At 38.8% G+C, this 21,108-nt stretch overlaps 1 long non-coding RNA gene across 1 annotated transcript; it reads left to right on the top strand.

Annotated features, from left to right (window-relative positions):
- Nucleotides 1–3,144: 3,144 nt before the first annotated feature.
- On the top strand, nt 3,145–10,993 carry LOC116574011. The gene is made up of 3 exons (XR_004279101.1): nt 3,145–3,159; nt 6,935–6,938; nt 10,897–10,993. It is a non-coding gene; the product is annotated as an uncharacterized LOC116574011 (long non-coding RNA).
- Nucleotides 10,994–21,108: the final 10,115 nt, after the last annotated feature.

Raw genomic sequence — 21,108 nt, forward strand, 5'->3', positions numbered from 1 at the left:
CCAGGGTTCTGGGATAGAGCCCCACATACGGCTCTCCACTCAGCGGGGAGCCTGCTTCCCCCTCTCTCTGCCTGCCTCTCTGCATACGTGTCATCTCCCTGTCAAATAAATAAAAATCTTAAAAAAAAAAAAATACATAGCTTTTGACAGAAAGACCTCAAGGGTGTTCACACTGTTAAAAAATAAAGTACACAACCCCTACCAAAGACGGTCATATGATATTCAATATCTTAAAACTTCTTTGGAGGTTTTGAGGGAAAAAATGTACAAATAGTTCAAATTTTTGTATCCAGAAACTGGTATGTTTATAAGTGAAATTGCTTGACTCGCTCTTGGTTTCCAGACCCTTCCATATGCCCAAACCAATTCCATGCCTGGCTTTATAATCTCTGGCCTCTCTGCCTCTTTAACTCTACCCAAGTTTGCTGGGCTCAAGATTCTTCTGGAAGAATGACTAACCCAGTTAGAAAGTAAACTTCAGTCCCATCTTTAAGAAAACATATATATTTGGTTTTCAAACAATCAAGACAAAAGAAAAAGAAATCTGAAAAATCAATAACAAAATAAAAAACACATGGATATCACCTTGGTTTTGATTACTTACAAAATAACTGCTATTCCCTCTAGTAATATAGGTAAGTTAAAAACAAATTAGATTTAGCTCTCATGGCCATGAGTTAAAAACCTACTGAAAAATTACTATTTTTTCTATATTGATGAATAAGTGAAGTGATCAATTTTAAGGGAAGGATATAAAAAAGTAAAATTTTTAAAACTAATTAGTTTGGGGAAAATAGCAGTTCCAATACTTGATTATCTACTATGTGAAAGGCACGGAGCTCTGCATCAATGATCCAAAGCTAAGGAAACACCACTCTGAGATCGACACACAAGGTGAAAAAGGTAACTGGCAGCGGATCCTAAAACCAGGGACCATGAGAGGCGCCGTAAAAGGCATCAAGGCACTTCCACATCACGGCTTGAGTGGCAAAGAATTCCTGTAGAGGACATGGAATGGGGCACTTCATAAGAGTACTGACACTCTCACTGGGGACACTTAAAGAATAACTGGGAAAAAATAGGGGCATTCTATGCAGCATTAAGACCATAAGCAAATGCATCCATCATTCAATAGGTTAACAACATTCCACAAATTCTGAGGGCCTACTTCCTATGTACCAGGTACAGCAGATCCAAAGTTGGAAGCCACCACCACCAACCTCCCCCAAGCAGCTGTCACACAGGAAGAAACAGGTTATGTATAGTGACTTAATAATAAAGAACAGATCTGACTCGAACATATTTGTAAGACAGTCACATAGAGTAAGACTCTGGCCTATACACAGAAGCCCATGCATGATTATGACAACCAGCTCCAAACCATTTATGAAGAGAATTCCAGTCTTCCTTTAAGTCACTGAATCCACCTGGGTTGCCTTTAAGTCTGTTCATTAATGGGCTGAACTAGGATCATCTTCTAGTTAAAAGGAGCAGGATGGAATAGAAAACTATGCCCACTCCAGATTTAGTTAATTTAGCAAGCCAGCTCACTTGCACCTAGATGACTTGACTAAAAGGAAGACCACTAAAATCTTTAACTTTCATCTCCAACAAATGGAGGCCCCTTAAAAAAAAAAAGAAAAAAACAACCTTCCTGGTCTCTGCCATTACTGTAAAAGGCAAGCAACTGAAGACAGTTGCAAGCTTAAATGCTCCAGGCACCTGCAGCCCTCTAACCAGCCTTGTCAGGCACCTGCAGCCCTCTAACCAGCCTTGTCAGTGCCTGGTCAATCCCCAGTGTTAGAACTCCAAGCAACTACAGGGGCTTTTCCCAATCCTTCCCCTTCATCAGCTCAAAGAAACCACTCTCTAGTTAAGACTGAGTATCTCGGGGCACCTGGGTGGCTCAGTGGGTTAGGCCGCTGCCTTCGGCTCAGGTCATGATCTCAGGGTCCTGGGATCGAGTCCCGCATCGGGCTCTCTGCTCAGCTGGGAGCCTGCTTCCCTCTCTCTCTCTCTCTCTCTGCCTACTTGTGATCTCTGTCAAATAAATAAATTAAAAAAAAAAAAAAAAAGACTGAGTATCTCTATCCTTACTGACACTGAAGCTACACTTGGTGCTCAGCTCCAATGTTATTAAATAGCTCCTGCCCTGAAATATTAAAGTAGTTCAAATAGTATGGGTTTCCAATAAAACTCAACAAGTTCCTACCTCTAAACCTATTCCCTTTTGTTTAGGCCAAGAGATATCCACCCTTTACTCCTTAGCTCTTCTGCCCCCCCTTGACTGGGGGGATATTTCTTTGAAAATATGCTGGAATTTCTCCTGAAAGGGGGGAAATAATTCTAGAATTTGAAAGCAGCAATCAAAAGAGCCACATAGGTTAACAACATGATCCTGCAATGTTTTATTTATTCTGTCTTGATGGCACTAGAACTAATTATAAGGACACTGATCATTTGTCCCTATTGAACCAGCAACCACTCTCCTTATGGGCAAAACCCTCAACTGTTATCGGCAGAGTGTCACAGTGCACCTCCTATTAAGATCCCAATAGATCTCTCAAAGCCTCTCCCTAGAATTAATCAATACCCTATAAATAAGGAGGTTCTCTAGGGTATTAAGCTCACAATGGAGGACTATATAGGCCTGGGGCCTCATTATCCCCTGTACTAGTCCCTCTCTATTTTACCTGTTTAAAAAAAAAAAAAAAATGGTTGCAGAATGGAGCTTTGTACAGGACCTCCAAGCCATAAATAGTACGGTGGTCATCCTTCACCACCCAGTTGTTCCCAATCTCCATACTATTGGCCTCTATCCCTGCTGAAAGCAAGTATTTCACCATGGTTGTCTTCTTTAGCAACCCAGTAGATAACGCCAGACAACATCTCTTAGCTTTTACTTGGGAAGCACATTACATCCCCCAAAATTCTCCTGAAAGTCCTTTGTACTTCTCACAAACCTTAAAAACTGATCTAGAGGGGTGCCTGGGTGGCTCAGTGGGTTAAAACCTCTGCCTTCAGCTCAGGTCATGATCCCGGGATCCCAGGATCTCGGGGTCAAGCCCCGCATCGCATGGGGCTCTCTGCTCAGCAGGGAGCCTGCTTCCCCGCCCCCCTGCCTGCCTCTCTGCCTACTTGTGATCTCTGTCAAATTAAGTAAAATCTTTAAAAAAACAAAACAAAGCAAAACAAAAAAACTAATCTAGATCATATAAAATTTCCTGAAAGCTCTGCCCTATTGCAATATGTAGATTACTTGCTTCTCTGCTTTTCCATCTGTTAAAACTTTTAGCTTTACAGGGACACGAAGTCTCCAAGAAAAACCTGCAATTCGTTCAAATTCTGGTTTGGTATTTAGAGCACCTAATTTTGGAACAGGGGCTACGATTACATCCAAACAGGTGCCACGGCATCCTACACTTCTCAAAAACCAAAACTAAGCACCAATTACAAGGTTCTCTCTTGGCCACTCTCAAAAATTCAATTCCAAACTTCTTTCTTATGGTCCAACTCCTGTATGTTTACTAAAAAACAACAAACCTGACCCTATTATTTGGTTAAAACCAACATAACTGAGTCTTTAAAGTCTTAAACAAAAGACTAACAAATCCCCCTGTCCTTAGACATCTTGATAATCAATTTCCCATTTTCCCTTTTACATAATGAAATGGAGAGGAATGTCCTTGGGGTACTTGCCCCAACACATGGGAAACACCATTGGCATATAGGTTATTACAGCCAACATCTAGACCCTGTGACTTAAAAGCACACCCCACTCTCTGCCTCAGAGCCATTCCTGCCATTGTTCTTTTATTCAAGGTCCCTGAAGAAATAATCATGGGATCCTTTCTTACTAGTCATGTTCCCTGTTCAGTAGAAGCCCTTCTAAATTCTCCTCATACTCAATTCCTCTGTTAGTTGCCTCACCTCCCATAAAATCCACTTACTAAGTACTCCTCACAGCAGTACCCTTTACTTGTGGTTTCACTTTCTAGCAGAGTTGGAGAAGTTGTTTAAGGAGACAAGACAGTATCCAAATCAAGTGTGCAAATGCAATGAAACTGGGCTCTTCTAAAAGATGGCCAACAGAACCTACATTAATAAAAGAGCAAAAGAGGCAGTACAGCATAAAAGAGGGAAGGACAGATTAACTCTGATACCATGTGACACTGCTGCAGGGTATATGATACAGCCAGGTAGAGCATACAGAGGAAAGAACCCATGTGCTTGCAAAAACAAAAGCAAATTATCTGCCTGCCTCCTGGTAACATAATCACAAAGCGTGGGTGACAGCCATTTTATTTATGTGATGGTTCCACAAATGCTTCATCTCAGAAGTGAAAAAATACTCAGAAGAGGAAGAGTTGGAATTTAAAGTCCTATTTAAATAGGACTTGGCTATCCTGAGTCTGTTTGCTATGCACTTGGCTATCCTGAGTCTGTTTGCTATTTAAATGAAAATGCTGAGGCTATAACTCTGACCTCCAAATATAACCTCACTGATTAAGCCCCCTGACCAACACATCTTTAGGTTTGTCAAGGCCACATACACCTGCCTTGAATTTGATCACATTCCATTGGCTAATCTGGACATAATGCAATGCTGGAAGTCATTCACTATTGCTGATATAGTAACATTCATAAAAGTTGCAATGAATGAATTAAAACCAGAAACTATATATGACTGCTGGAAGAGCTTATGGAATCAAGTCATGAGTGACTTTAAAGGCTTGCACGGGACTGATGGAGAAGTTAAAAAAAATCCTTCACATAGCAAGATAAATAAGTGGATTAGAACTAGCGAATCTATTTGATGAGTAAGTTGAAGCACATACTGAGGAACACCTAGAAGTGTTACCAAGTGAGGCAGTGAAAGAACTTGTTGAGTCATTTACAAAGGAAGAAGATGAAGAAACTGAAGCAGAAAATAAAGCAGAACCAGCAATGTGGACATTAGCAAAATTTGCTGAAGTGTTTTGAACTGCACAGACATAAAGCGACAAAATCAAGGAATATGATCCTCAAATGGAACAAAGGACTAAATTCACCTGTATGATCCCTGAAGGATTACAATCTCTGTAGCAACACTCTGACAGTTAAAAATAAAGAGACAAATTCCAATTACAACGTTCTTCTAGAAGTTTTAGGCAAAAAAAACTCTACAACTTTTAAGTACCCCAGTCTTTGACACTGTCAAGGCTTGATGATCCAGGACCATCTGAAGGAGATGATCATCCTTCTGAACTTATTGTTAGAAAGTCTTTAACCTCATATTATTTTATTTATTTATTTTTTTAGAAAGATTTACTTATTTGAGAAAGAGAGAGAGACAGATGGCATGGGGGGCAGCAGTGGGTGGGAGGGAGAACCTGAAGCAGATCTCATGCTGAGTGTGGAGCCCAAAGAAGGGCTCAATCTCACAACTCTGAGATCATAACCTCAGCCAAAACCAAGGGTCAGGCACTTGACTATGCCACACAGGTGTCCCAACATCATATATTTTAAACTTTATCACAGGTATGTACATATAGAAAAAAGTGTGTGTGTGTGTGTGTGTGTGTGTGTGTGTGTATGGTTCAGTACTATCTGCTGTTTCAGGCAACCACTGGTAGTTCTGGTAAAGCATCCCATGCAGGTAAGGGATGTGGGGAAACTACTATATAAATCTTTCTCACTATAACAATCTTCATTCTGCTACTCTTCTCCTCTCCTTTACTGATAAAACTTCTCATGACTGCTTATTATGAATGGACTCCCTCCATGAAGACTTCCAGGAAACTCCTTTGGATAGCACTGATTCCATGCTTTACTGATAGTACTTATTTAAAAGGTGAAAATGGTAAATACTGTGCTGGCTATGCACTTCCAAATCACTCTGAAGTTATTGAGTTGGCACTTTGCCTTTGGCCACCTTAGCCCAACAGGCTGAACTGTACGGTCTCCCCAGGCCTGCAACACTGTAAATATGGGCATACCTTGTTTTACTGGGCTTCACAAACACTGTTTTTAAAAATTGAAGGTCTGTGGCAATCCCGCCTCCAAGCAAACCTGCTAGTTCCATTTTTTCCAATAGCATTTACTCACTTTGTGTCTCTAGGTCATATTTTGGGTTTTCACAGTAATTCAGAGTGTTGCATTACTGTTGTATATGTTACGATAATCTGTATCTTTTTCTTTCTTTTTTTTTTTTAGAGAGAGAGGTCACATGTGGGTTAGCATGAACAGGGGGAGGGGGAGTAGGTGAAAGGGGAAGGGAGAGTATCTTGAGCAGGGTCCATACCCAGCAAAGACCCCCAACGCAGGGCTTCATCTCACAACCAAGATCGTGACCTGAGCTGAAATCAAGAATTGGATGCTTAACCAACTGGGCCACCTAGGTGCCCATGACCAGTTATTTTGATAATACTATTACAGTTTGGGGGTAGCATAAACCACACCCATATAACACACTGAACTGAACTGGTAACTGTGTGTTCTGACTGCTCTACCAACCAACCATTCACCCACATCTTTTTCTTTAGTCCTGCCTGTTCTCTGAGACACAACAACAATGAAATGAGACAAATAACCCTACAATGGCTGCTAAGTGTTCAAGTAAAGAGTCACATGCCTTAATTTAAATGGAAAGCCAGAAATGATTAAACTTAGTGAGGAAGGCATGTTGAAAGCTGAGACAAGTTGAAAGTTAGGACTCCTGTACCAGCCAGCCAAGTTGTGTGAATGCAATGGAAAAGTTATTGAAGGAAATTAGAAGTGATATCCCAGTGAACACAATGGGAAAGCAAAATAGCTTTACTGATGATGTGAAGAAAGTTTAGTGGTCTCGACAGAAGATCAAACCAGCCACACAATCCCTTCAGTCAAAACCTAATCCAGAGAAAGGCCCCGACTCTCTTTAATTCTATGAATGCTGAGGGTGAGGAAGCTGCAGAAAAGTTTAAAGTTAACAGGTTGATTCAGGAGATTTAAAGAAATGAGTCATCCCCATAACATACAAGTGCAAGGTGAAGCACCAAGTACATATTGATACAGAAGCTGGATCAAGTTACCAGAAGATCTAGCTAAGATAATTAATGAAGGTGGCTACACACTAAGCAAAACATTTTCAATGTATGGTTGGGCCCTGATCAACACAGGCTTGAACTGTGTGGGCCCACTCACACAGACATTGTTTTGTTTTTTAGTACATATACTGGAAAATGTTGGGGGGATTTGCAATAATTTTTTTTTAAAGATTTTATTTATTTAATTAACAGGCAGAAATCACAAGTAGACAGAGAGGCAGGCGGACAGAGAGAGAGGTGGAAACAGGCTCCCTGCTAAGCAGAGAGCCCATGTGGGGCTCGATCCCAGGACACTGGGATCACGACCTGAGCAAAAAGCAGAGGCTTTAACCCACTGAGCCACCCAGGTGCCCCAGATTTGCAATAATTTGAAAAAATGAACAAACTGCATAGCCTAGAGATACTGAAAAAAATTAAGAACAAGGTATATCTCAAGAATGCATAAAATACACATGATTACTAGCCTATTTTATCATTTACTATTCATAAAATATACACACATCTATTATAAAAAGTTGAAACTTATCAAAATGTACACAATACACACTAAACAGCATGCTACTAAACAACAAAGGGGTCAACCAAGAAATCACAGACGAAATAAAAAAAAAATAAATGAAGATAAATGAAAATAGGGGTACCTGGGTGGCACAGTTGGTTGAGCATCCAATTCTTGATTTCGGCTCAGACCGACCTCAGGGTCAAAAGATCTAGCCCCATGTTGGCTCTGCACTTAGTGCAGTCTGCCTGGGTTTCTCTCTCCCTCTACCTCTGCCCTCCCCACCTCCTCCTCTCTCTCTAAAGTAAATAAATCTTAAAAAAAAAAAAAAGAAGAAAAGAAAGAAAGAAAAGATATATGAAAATAAAAACACAAGTCCAAAATATCTAGGACACAGGGAAAGCAGTCTAAAGGAAAAGTTAAGGCAATGCAAGCCTCCCTCAAGAAACAAGAAAAATCTCAAACAATCTAACCTTACCCCTAAAGAACTAGAAAAAGAATAAACAAAGCTCAAAGTTAGTAGAAGGAGATAAATAATAAAGATTAGAACAGAAACAAATGAAAAAGAGATTTAAAAAAAAATAGAAAAGATCAATAAAACCAAGAACTGGTTCTTTGGAAGATAAACGAAATTGACAAGTCTTTAGCTAGACTCTCAAAAAAGAGGACCCAAATAAACAGAATAAAAAATGAAACAGGAAAGGTTAACACCACCACAGGAATACAAAGAACTATAAAATACCATGAAAAATTATATGCCAAAAAAACCTAGAAGAAATGGATAAATTCCTAGAAACATAAAATCTCCTAAAACTGAATCAAGAAACAGAGAAAATGAACAGACTAATTATTAGTAACAAAACCAAACTGATAACCAAAACTCCCTTCAAATAAAGTCCAGGATTAGACAGATTCACAGGCGAATTCTATTAATATTTAAGGAAAAGTTAATACCTACTCATGCTCTTCCAAAACAGAAAAGGAAAACTTCCAAATTCATCCTATGAGGCTAACATTACCCCAATACCACAATGAAAGACACTAAAAAGAAATTATAGACCAGTAACTACGTTGGACACAGATGCAAAATCCTCAACCGTTATTAGCAAACTGAATTCAATACACTAAAAGGATCACAAACCATGATCAAGAAGATTTATTCTAGGGATGCAAGGATGATTCAATATACACCCATCAATGGGATACACTACATGAACAAAATGAAAAATTAAAATCACATGGTCATTTCAACGGATGCAGAAAAAGCATCTGTCAAGACTCAATATCTGTTCATGATAAAAAAATTCTCAACAAAATGGGTTTAAAGAGAACATATCTCAACATAATAAAGGCCATATGTGGAAAACCCACAGGTAGTATCATATTCAATGGTGAAAAACTGAGAGCTTTTCCTCCAAGATCAGGAACAAGACAGTGATGCCCACTCTGGACACTTTTACTCAACATAGTACTAGAAGTCCCAGTCACACCAATCAGACAAGAAAATGAAATAAAACGCATCCCAATTGGTAATAAGTTAAACTGACACTATATGTAGATAACATACATAGAAAACTCTAAAGACTCCACCAAGAAACTATTAAAATAATGAATTCGGTAAGGTTGCAGAATACAAAATCAATACCCAGAAATTGACTGCGCTTCTATAATAATCAGGTAGCAGAAAGAGAAATTAAGGAAGCAACTACATTTGCAATTGTACCAAAAGAGTAAAAATCCTAGGAATAAATCCGAGGAATAAACTTAACCAAGGAGATGAACAACCTGTACACTGAACCATGAAACAATGATGAAAAAACTGAAGAGAGGGGTGCCTAGGTGGCTTAGTCATTAGGCATCTGCCTTCCGCTTGAGTCATGATCCCGGGGTTCTGGAATCAAGCCCTGCATCAGGCTCCCTGCTCGTCCGGAAGTCTGCTTCTCCCTTCCCCACTCCCCCCGTTTGTGTTCCCTCTCTCGCTGTATCTCTCTGTCAAATAAATAAATACATAAAATCTTAAAAAGAAAGAAAGAAAGAAAGAAAGAAAGAAAGAAAGAAAGAAAGAAAGAAAGAAAGAAAGAAAGAAAGAAAGAAACTGAAAACAACACAAATGAAAAGACATACCATGCTCATGGATTGGAAGACTACTGCTAAATGTCCATACTACTCACAGCAATCTAGAGATTTAACGTGATCCCGTCAAAATACCAACAGCATTTTCCATAGAACTACAACAAGCAATACTACAATTTGTATAGACCCACAAAAGACCCTGAGTAGCCAAAGCAATACTGAAAAAGAAGAACAAAGCTTAAGATACCACAATCTCAGATTTCAAGATACACCACAAAACTTCAGTAGTAAAAACAGTATGGCACTGGCACAAAAACAAACACACAGATCAATGGAACAAAATACAGAGAGAAATTAACCGATGTTTCTATGCTCAATTAATCTATGAGAAAAGAGGCAAGAATAAACAACAGGGAAAAGACAGTGTCTTCAATAAATGGTACTAGGAAAAGTGAAGAGCTAAATGCAAAAGAATAAAACTGGACCACTACTTTCTCAGAGCATACACAAAAATAAACCCAAAGTGGATTAAAAACCTAAATGTGATACCTGAAACCATAAAACTAGAAGAAACAGAGGCAGTGCTTTCTTTGATGTCAGCCTTAGCAACATTCTTCTAGATGTCTCCTCAGGCAAGGGAAACAAAAGCAAAAATAAGCTACTGGGAATATATCAAAATAAAAAGCTTTTGCACAGTGAAGGAAACCATCAAGAACATGAAAAGGTAACCTACTGAATGGGAGAAGATATCTGCAAATGGTGTATCTGATAAGGGATTAATATCCAAATATATAAAGAACTTATCCGGGGCGCCTGGGAGGTTCAGTGGGTTAAAGCCTCTGCCTTCAGCTCAGGTCATGATCCCAGGGTCCTGGGATCAAGCCCCACATCAGGCTCTCTGCTCAGCAGGAAGCCTGCTTCCCTTCCTCTCTCTCTGCCTGCCTCTCTGCCTACTTGTGCTCTCTGTCAAATAAATAAATAAAATCTTCAAAAAAAAAATAACTTATCCAATACAATATGCATTCTGCATCTTACAGATCAAGGCATAATTTTAATTTCAAGGCTACAACTGCCATAGATAGGGGTTCCTTTGATGGATCTGGGCAAAGGAAGCTGAAACCTTCTGCGATTTTAGATGCCATTAAGAACACTTGTGATTCATGGGGAGAAGTCAAAACACCACCATTAATAGGAATTTGGGAGAAGTTGATTCCAATTCTCATCGATGACTCTGAGTGGTTCAAAACCTCAGTGTAGAAAAATAACTACAGACTTAGTGGGAATAATAAGATAGCTAGAACTAGAAGTGAAGCCAGAAAATGTGACAACTATGGTAATCTCATGATGAAAGTTTTAACAGATGAAGAGATATGTCTTATGAATGAGCAAGAAAAGTGGCTTCTTCAGATGAAATCTATTCCAGGTAAAGATGCCGGGTAGACTGTTGGAACAACAACAAAGGACTCACAATATTACATAAATTTAGTTGATAAAGCAGCACCAGTGTTCCAAAGGACTGACTCCAATTCTGAAAGTTCTGTAAAATCCTACCCAGCAGCATCACATTACAGAGAAATCGTGTATGTAAGAAAGAGTCAATTTACAGGCAAACTTCACTGTTGTCTCAAGAAACTGCCATAATCACAATCTTCAGCAACAACCACCCCAGTCAGTCAGCAGCCGTCAACATCAAGGCAAAACCCTTCTTCCAGAAAAGGACTTGTTTAAAGCTCAGAAGGTGGTTAGCATTTTCAGCAATACAGAACTTTTTTTTTTTTTTTTTTTTGAAGAGAGAGCACAAGCAGGGGGAGCAGCAGGAGAGGGAGAAGCAAGCAAGCTCCCCATAAAGCAGGGAGCCTAATGTGGGGCTCGATCCCAGGAACCTGGGGCTATGACCCAAGCCAAAGGCAGACACCTAATCAACTGAGCCACCCAGGAGCCCTAACAATAAATTACTTTTTAATTAAGATATATGTTGTTTCAGACATACTGAATTACACACTTAGCCTACAGTATAGCATAAACAAATTTTACATATACTAGGAATCCTCTGTAATATCTCTCTCAAGTGATAATGTAGAAAACTTGACTAGCAATGCTCAACTGGCCTCAGAAAAGGAAAAATAAAATTAGAAATCTAGTAACTGTTGTTTCAGTGAGACAACTCTGGTTTGGCCAAACAATAGAAACCTTAAGGTCTTAAAATGCTCATACCGGGGGCACGTGGGTGGCTCAGTCGGTTAAGTACCAGACTCATGATTTTGGCTCATCATCTCAATGTTAAATAAAATTTAAAATATTTTCATAATATATATGCTTTGAATAATTGGTCTTCTGATGAAATGATAGCTTTTACGAACCAATACTGATGGGGAATTATCAATAAAAACACAAAAGTTCCTACTTTGCTTGCCACACCTGCTCCAAATACAAGGAATATTATCAGTACTGCTCCCGGACACTTTATTTATTTAGCTATCATGCAAGTAAGGGGAAGGGAGGGACAGAGGGGGAATCTTTTTTTTTAAGATTTCATTTATTTATTTGACAGAGATCACAAGTAGACAGAGAGAAAGGAGGAAGCAGGTTCCCCACTGCGCAGAGAGCCCGATGCTGGACTGATCCCAAGATCCTGGGATCATGACCTGAGCGAAGGCAGAGGCTTTAACACACTGAGCCACCCAGGCGCCCCGGGGGAGAGAATCTTAAGCAAGCTCCACACCCAGTGCACAGTGTGATGCAGGGCTCAATCTCAGGACCCTGAAATCAGGACGTGAGCCAAATCAAGAGGCAGATGCTTAACTGACTGAGCCACCCAGGTGCCCCCATCCTGGACACTTTAAATTGCCCACTGGACAAAGTTTGGCAAATGGATTTCAGTCAACCTCTCCCCTGCTCCAGTCTCATAAATGTGTTTTAGTCATAGTTTGTATGTTTTTCTCGCTGTACTGAAGCTTTTCGTTGTTAGGCTATTGCCTTTTCCACGGCTAAAATACTATTAGAAAAGATCTGTCTTGGGAGTGCCTCTCCCTCTCTTTCATGGAAGGGTAATGCCTTTGTCAGCATCTCCCAATGCCTTGAAGGGGTAAGCTGCTCCAACTACTGGATTCGTCACCAGAAATCACTATCTGTCCATGACAGCAGTGACCCCTTAGTTTACCCTATAAATTAGTCTTTGGAATCCCAGATGCTACCATAAGCTTGATTTGTCCCACAGGACCCTTTAATATAAAGGTGGAATACTAAATCCACATACCACCATTCCTTGCCGCAACTTAATCCAACCCGGGGAAAGAAGAATATGATCCATCAAATATATATATGTACAGTGCTAGAGCAGTCAGCGTGAATCAGACCATTTGCAGGTTTGCTATCAAACCCATGTATCTTGGTGGTCTTTCAATATGTAATACAGTATTTGTGTCTTGGCTGAATGCTGCAAAACCTCCATACTGACCAATACGTCCATAAATGCTATGTTTATAAAGTCATATGTACACACCCCAGCTACTTCTTGACATGTGGAGGTTTTGGCAAATTTCCCCTATGCTTAGACAACTTATTACCTTGACTGAACAATGAAAGGCCATTGTGCTCTTACTGTACTTAATGGTTCTGTTTTCTCTTCGTAATAAATGAGAAGCCTACTACTAGTCCACCCCATTAAGCCTCCATGGTCCCCTTAAATGGGGACCTGCAAGAAGCAAACAGGACTCCCAGTTTGCCAACATAGACAGCACCTGCCTTAGGTCAGAGTAAGCACCAATGGCTGCATTATCAGAAATCTCTCCGACATGAGAGTCACCCGACTGTGCTGCCAGGGCAACAGTGCCCACGAGCAATCACTTGATTCTGTGGCTAGATAGTTTTGGCTAATCGTATAGCCCTTGATTGTATACTTGCTGAATGAGGAGGTGTTTATGTGACTGCCAATACCACATGTTGCACATGGATAAATTCCTCTTGGGAAGTAGAAATCCAACTGCCTAAAATGAGGGAAGAAGCACATTAGCTACAGTAAATTTCACTTAACAATTCTTTGATTTCTTCAGCTGGTTTGGTTACCTTCACGTTTGGGCTTCTGGTTTACAAGCCCTGAACAAACTGGACTTATCATTATTACTTTCAATTCTGCTTTGTATAATTCTTATTAAGCTTTATACCCGTTGCTACCAATCCTTTGTAAAAATGACATGTCCAATAGGGTAATTCCAGCTCAGTGTTTTTAGTGTGGTCTCCCATGCTTACTAAACTTCCAAGATAAAAGACTTCAGATTCGAAATGTCTGAGATCTCCCTCCTACCTTTCCTTTTTACTTAAATGTGGCCTAAACGGTGTCCCACCTGTGCACTTTCTCTCCACTGTCGGACTGGACAACCAAAAAAGATCCTTCCTGGCACAGAGGGACAAAAATCACAAAATGCAGAAAACCTGATTCCTGGTTAGCCAATAAGAAACTGCCACATCTCAGCCCATGAGAAATTACCACAAACCGGAATTCTTCTCCTCCAACAAATTTTTCAAAAACTCCCCCTCCAACTTCCTCCTTTCCTCTATTAAAACTCTGTCTTCTTCATTCCTGAACTTGCCTATGGTTTACCATAGTTGGAATGTTCTAAACTGCATTTTTTTTTTTGCTATTCCTGAATACATTCATTTTGCTGGCAAAATAACTGGCTATTTTAAGGTTGACGTTCCCCATTCTTTGGTATGAAAACAGGACTGATGATTTAACACTTATAAAAACATCACATTCTTGTTTATAGCAGCCATGTCCACAAGAGCCAAACTATGGAAAGAACCTAGATGTCCTTCAACAGATGAATGAATAAAGATGATGTTGTGTGTATATATATACAATGGAATACTATGCAGCCATCAGAAAAACCCAAAATCTTGCCATTTGCAATGCCATGGATATAACTAGAAGGTATTATGCTAAGTGAAATAAGTCAATCAGAGAAAGACAATTATCTTATGATCTCTCTGATATGGGGAATTGGAGAGGCAGGGTGGGGGACTGTGGGGGGTTAGGAGGGAAACAAAATGAGACCGGGGAGGGAGACAACCATAAGGACTATTAATCTCGGGAAACAAACTGAGGATTGCTGGGGCGGGGGGCGGGGTATGTGGTGGGGACAGGGATAGGGTGGATGGGTTATGGACACTGGGGAGGGTGTGCTATAGTGAGTGCTGTGAAATGTGTTAAGACTGACCCACAGGGGTGCCTGGGTGGCTCAGTGGGTTAAGCCTCTGCCTTTGGCTCAGGTCATGATCTTAGGGTCCTGGGATCGAGCCCCACAGCAGGCTCTCTGCTCAGCTGGGAGCCTGCTTCTCCCTCTGTCTCTGCCAGCCTCTCTGCCTACTTGTGATCTCTCTCTCTCTGTCAAATAAACAAATAAAAATCTTTTTTTTTTTTAAATTTCTGATGGTTCATATTTTTTTTAATTTTTAATTTTTTATAAACATATATTTTTATCCCCAAGGGTACAGGTCTGTGAATCGCCAGGTTTACACACTTCACAGCACTCACCCAAGCACATACCCTCCCCAATGTCCATAACCCCAAATAAAAATCTTTTAAAATTAAAAAAAGACTGACGATTCACAGACCTGTACTCCTGAAGCAAATAATACATTATATGTTAATTCAAAAGACACACAAAAAACAAAAAAAATCACGTTCTCTACACTGATGGAACAGGACAGAATTCATGGTTTACAAGTGGTGTGATTATGTATCTTGTTTTTATAAATCCTAACAGTTCTTCTGTTTTGACATTTAAATTAAAATGGAATTAAAACCGAAGAATTTCTGAAAAGAAATCCCTTAATATTCTTCATAGTTTATATCTTCCACCACCAGTACACTTCATAATTCTTTTTAAAATACTAATACTTATACATTTAAGCTCTGCTTAATTAAAATACTCATTCAAATTAAAGACTTTTTCTATATGCTTTCAATCATTTAAAAATGATACTAACAATTTTTAACCAGCTGATATTTTCCTCAAACAGAATCTTGAATCTTATAGGATTGAACTTATAACAAAAAGGCTTTCTACAGGATTTAAGCCTCTCAGCCTAAATGCATATATAATAATCTGATGGGTGCACCTGGGTGGCTTAGTCCATTAAGGGTCCAGCTCTTGATTTTGGCTCAGGTTATGATCTCAGGGTTGTGCAATCAAGCCCTACTACCATCAGGCTCCATGCTGAGCACAGAGTCTGCTTTAGATTCTCTCTAAATAAATAAACAGAATCTTAAAAAAAAAACAAAAAAAAACTGACATTACCTGTAACATTAAGCACTGCTCTTTGCACTTTAAATATACAGGTACATAATTCTTTCAAATCCCTTGGGAGTCAGATGTGTTTCTACAATTCCAAATTTTGGACTTAGAATACAGATATATCCTTTATTTTTTTAACATCAGCAGGGTCTGTGTTAGCATTCTCTAATTAAAAATACTAGTATTTGTGTAGCAAAATATGACTTCATACTGTAAATTCACATATAAATTTAGTTTTTAGAGCCTTCTGGATTAAAATAAATAACTTATTTAATTCCTAACAGCTCACGAAGTGGAGATTATTATCCTAAGAATATGATCAGTATGATCTGTCAGTCTTCCTATACCTGTAACAGTTGTTAAAGTTATCTTGTTTCTCTGTGATTACCCAGATTTAAGAAAAAACAAAACAAAACAAACAACCACCATCACCCAGCACCTTCAACATAAATCAAGGTAACTTGCTTATATTACCTTCCTTAAGCAAGAGGTTTGGATTCCTAGTAAGTTTTCCCACTTAAAAAACTAATAATATTCTGACATTTACAAATATACCTTTGTAGGGGTAGCAGGGTGGCTCAGACGGCTTAGTGTCCAACACTTGATTATGGCTCAGGTCATGATCTTGGGGTCATGGAAACGAGCCTTGCGTTGGGCTTTGTGCTGGGCATGGAGCTGACTTGGGATTCTCTCCCTCTGCCACTCCCCTTCCACACTTGCTCTCTCAGAATGAAAGCAAAGAAAGAAAAGACAGAAAGACAAAGAAAGAAAATATGTTCCCAGCCCACAAACAAGCAGAATTAAATAATTCAACTTACACATTTTTGGCTTCATTCTCAGGTAGATAATAACAATCACTCATTGTACACCCAACTCATAAACCTCAAGAGGAAGTTAAAGTATGGCACTGGAGTCTGACAGGCCTGGGTTCAAATCCCTGCTGCATTACTTATCAGTGGAGTAAATTTGGGCAAAGAACTTAACCTTGGCCTCATTTTTCTAATCTGTAATAAGATGCTATCACTACTTGACAAGGCTGTTATATATGAGGTAGTGTACACATGGCACTTAGTGACACCTGGCCCATAAAATGTACTAGTACAGAACAGCTACCACTGCTGCTGCCCTAATGGATAAGCAATGTACAGGATTTTAGCTTGATTTGGGGGGCACGTTCACTGAGGTAGGAAGAAAGGCTGAGAGTTAATTTCAGAAGCAGATCACAAGGATGATCCCAAAGAGTAACACCTGTGGGTAAATCAGTATTTCTAATTTACCCACAAGTTCCCAGACATTTCCTAAATTAAATCTCTTGGTTTAAAATGAACCTACAATAGAGTATGCATAGTTGCATAACCTGATAATCTCTCATTCAGAACTACTTCACTCTTTCCGACACAGACACCACTATTTTGTCCTTTTAAGCTTTTGTTATTTCCTCTCCTTGGTTCCTCCGAGCCAGATAACCAAAATCCATTCTTATGAGACCACACAGTAACAGGTGTGAATGTCTCAAGGTAAACCTCTTTAGAGATGGTTAAAAAAAAAAAAAAAAAAGTAGCTCTCTTAACCAACCATTCACCCAGATATTTTCTGAATATTCTTGGAAATGTCAGTAATAGCTACAAGTCAGACACATGCACACTGATCTGGACAAGGAAGATCCCAGTACAGCTAAAAGGCATTAGGCAAATCAGATGGTAAACTGATAGGCAATACTGCTTTGAATCAGTGAGATCTCAGAAATCAACGACCTATTCTGATTATGTAGATAATGGGGGAAGGAGAAAAGGAAAGTAAAATGGGTAAGAATAGCCAAATAATATTTTAAGTATTGAACTAAATTAACATATCTACTTATTTATAGTAATATATTGACATACCCCACTTTAAATATTTGAAATTTATAAAATTTATAAATTTATAAATATATTTAAAAGACAATCCAATTTTCTCCCTTGCTCTACTATAGTTAGCCTCGTGTTCTACTATAGTTAGCCTCGGGGAGACAATAATCATTTGATGTTCTGAAGTTAGCAAATATCACATATCTAAGAGATGAAATATTTTTTAAAATGTAGTTATCAATGCAAACCATCCTTTCTCTCCATTCCATATAAAGATAGAGAAAAGCAATTATTTTTTAAAGTGGCCTGTAACTGCCAATTCTGACTCTCTTACAGCTGGCAATCAACTCTGAATGGGTCAGGACAGAAAATTATCAAAATTGACCCTATATAGCCATCTCAAGAGATTACTTGATAGGAGAGTTCAAAGAAGTAGATTACCCTGTTCACAATTCTTTGAAGGTAAGTGTGAGAATTCTGGGAAGTCATCAAGGTGCAGTAGATTACAAAAATCAGAAGAGATGAAAAAGCTAAGATTAAGAAAAAAATATATTCCAGCACTAAACCTTAAAAAGGAAAATAAGAAATACTAAGAGAAAGAAAATGTACCTTCTTAAGAAATAAAAGGTTAGGGGCACCAGGGTGGCCCAGTGGGTTAAAGCCTCTGCCTTCAGCTCAGGTCATGATCCCAGAGTCCTGGGATCCAGTCCCACATCGGGCTCTCTGCTTAGCAGGGAACCTGCTTCCACCTCTCTGCCTGCCTGCCTCTCTGCCTACTTGTGATCTCTGTCAAATAAATAAATAAAATCTTAAAAAAAAAAAAAGAAAGAAAGAAAAGGACCAGAACACTAAGAAAACCAAAATTTAAGAACTGAAAATGGAAGTCTAGAAAGAAAAAGAGAGCAATTAATATCTGAGAATATAGAGAATAAGGATAAAGAGGCTCTTAATTGAAATGATTTTTTGTTTTTGTTTAACTTTCTGGAGGCTTAAAAATTCTCATTATCTAAAAGGGTGAAAGAGAAGCAGTACTTCAGAGTGGTACTTTAAGGCAGCACTCTAACCTACTTCTCGTAAGTCCCTTCTTCACCATAAGTCTGTTGTACTTGGACCAGGTCCATTTATACTCACGTATATTAGGAACTCCATTTGGCTCAGCAAATCCTGAATCCCAAGTATTAAATAAATCTAGCCAACAGATAAACATACTATGGGTAGGAGGCATCCTTGTAAAGAGTATTAGAATTTTTAAAAAATCAACTTCTATTACAATAGTGTCATTCCTAAGAAAGAAAGACGCTGCTCTTAAGCAACAAAAATGTTTATTTAGAATCATGGACTTTTAGGGGCACCTGGGTGGCTCTGTTGGTTAAGCGTCTGCCTTCAGTTCAGGTCATGATCCTGGGGTCCTGGGATCGGGCCCCATGTCAGGCTCCTTGCTCAGCGGGGAGTCTGCTTCTCCCTCTGATCCTCTCCTACTCTCTTGCTCTGTTTCTCTCACTCTCAAATAAACAAATAAAATGTTAGAAAAAAAAAATCATGGACTTTTAATTTTAACTCTAAGGCCCTAAAGATTATTTATAAATAAAGGAACTAAGACACAGAAAGGCTAAACCTGCTGAAGATTATAAAGGTAATTAGTGGCAGAGATTTGTTGAAGCTAGGATTCTTGTCCCTGGTGTAGTGCTGTTGCCCAACTTATGTGTCTGTAGCATTGGCCTCCCTAACCACCCCTGAGAACTAACGGTTCTGAGAAATTGTGCCACACAGAACACTAAAACTATCTAATTTCCTTAAGGAGAAAATTTTAGAAATTCACACAAGCGAAATTAATTTTTGCCTTTTCCTTCAGTGCTGAAGAACCAAAAACGTAGCCTGTAGCCGTAAGTGGGCAGAAGGGGAAGTGAAAACGCCCAGGTACATTTATAGGTTGTAAGAGGTTTGGGTAGTCAGGTATCACCCCACCACCATTTTCCTCATGAACCCTGCTACATTTCAAGTCAAACGAATAGATGGAAGGGACTGAATTCTCACTCTTTCTGAGGCTGACTCAATGCCTGATTTGCCTCTGATCTACCTTATCCTAAGCTAGGAGGATACAGGAATGCCTTAACGCACTGTGAGATCTAACAGACACCAACCTCAACAATTCAACAATTATGGTCAAAAAGCAAAGTCAGACCTATAGGTCATCACTGGCCTATACTTTGTAACAGTTCAGACTGCAAAGAATTTTAATCATAACACACTATTTTTCTGTCTCAAGACTCTATTTATAATGAGTTCAGCAATCAGCCATTCCATAATTCTTTCATGAATGCTAATTTTTTCTCTGCTAGATTATAAGCTTTTTGAAGTTAATGAATGTGTCTTTACTTTTTGTATTCCCATGGTATCTATTTACTCTAGAAATAGAGTACATACTAAATATATACCTATTAATTTATTCTCTCAGCAGCTACCTTAAACCACTGAAACCAAAGTAATCATGGAGATGTGAGATGAGAAATACTCTAATAAAGAAAAAAATATAGAAAAAAAAAATTCAAAATAACAAAACAAAACAAACCATCAGTAATTTTAAACCTCCTGATGCGGGGAAGGGGGCCAAACCCAACAAAACAAAACAAACAAAAAGTCAACAAAAAAACCCCAGCCAGAAGTAGCATTGGGCTTTCCTAAATAACTCTTAGACCCAATTTCACAGATTATCCTTCAGTATGGATAAATTTGCAGCATGTTAAACTCAGGTCTCATGTTTTATACAGGATTTGGAAGGTAAGGACCACAATCTCAGTGTAATTACAAATATTTCCCATAAAAATAACGAAACAGGAATTCCCTGTGATAATTTCTCAAAGTTCTCATTATAAAACTTAAGAAAAAGGTAAATAAACCAAGCTTCTTCATAGAAAAATTGTATTTACAACTCCATCCAAAAGCATTTTTTAAAAGCAAACAATGTAACATGGAAGTTGAAAAAAATCTGTGCTCACCCAAACTGCCAAATCTAATAAATTATTAACAGAATACTCCATCAAAAATAAGGCAATAACCCAAGATATCCCATTAATGATTTTTCCACTTCCATAACTAGGTAGAACTAACCTATCCAGTAGCAAATGATACTTCATTCCATTTCGGCATGTCTGAAATCCTTAAGGACAAAAGTGTTAAAATACGATCTTCGTTCTTCATTAGAATCTTTTAACACTTGGGAGGAAAATGATTTTTAAAGCACAAAGAGGTAAAGAGGTATAACCTTTCAAAAAGATACTCAGAGTTCAAAATTCAAGAATGCGATATTTATACACAATGGGCATAGG

The sequence above is a fragment of the Mustela erminea genome, chromosome 15 (assembly GCF_009829155.1).
Source record: "Mustela erminea isolate mMusErm1 chromosome 15, mMusErm1.Pri, whole genome shotgun sequence".
Taxonomy (NCBI): Eukaryota; Metazoa; Chordata; class Mammalia; order Carnivora; family Mustelidae; genus Mustela; species Mustela erminea.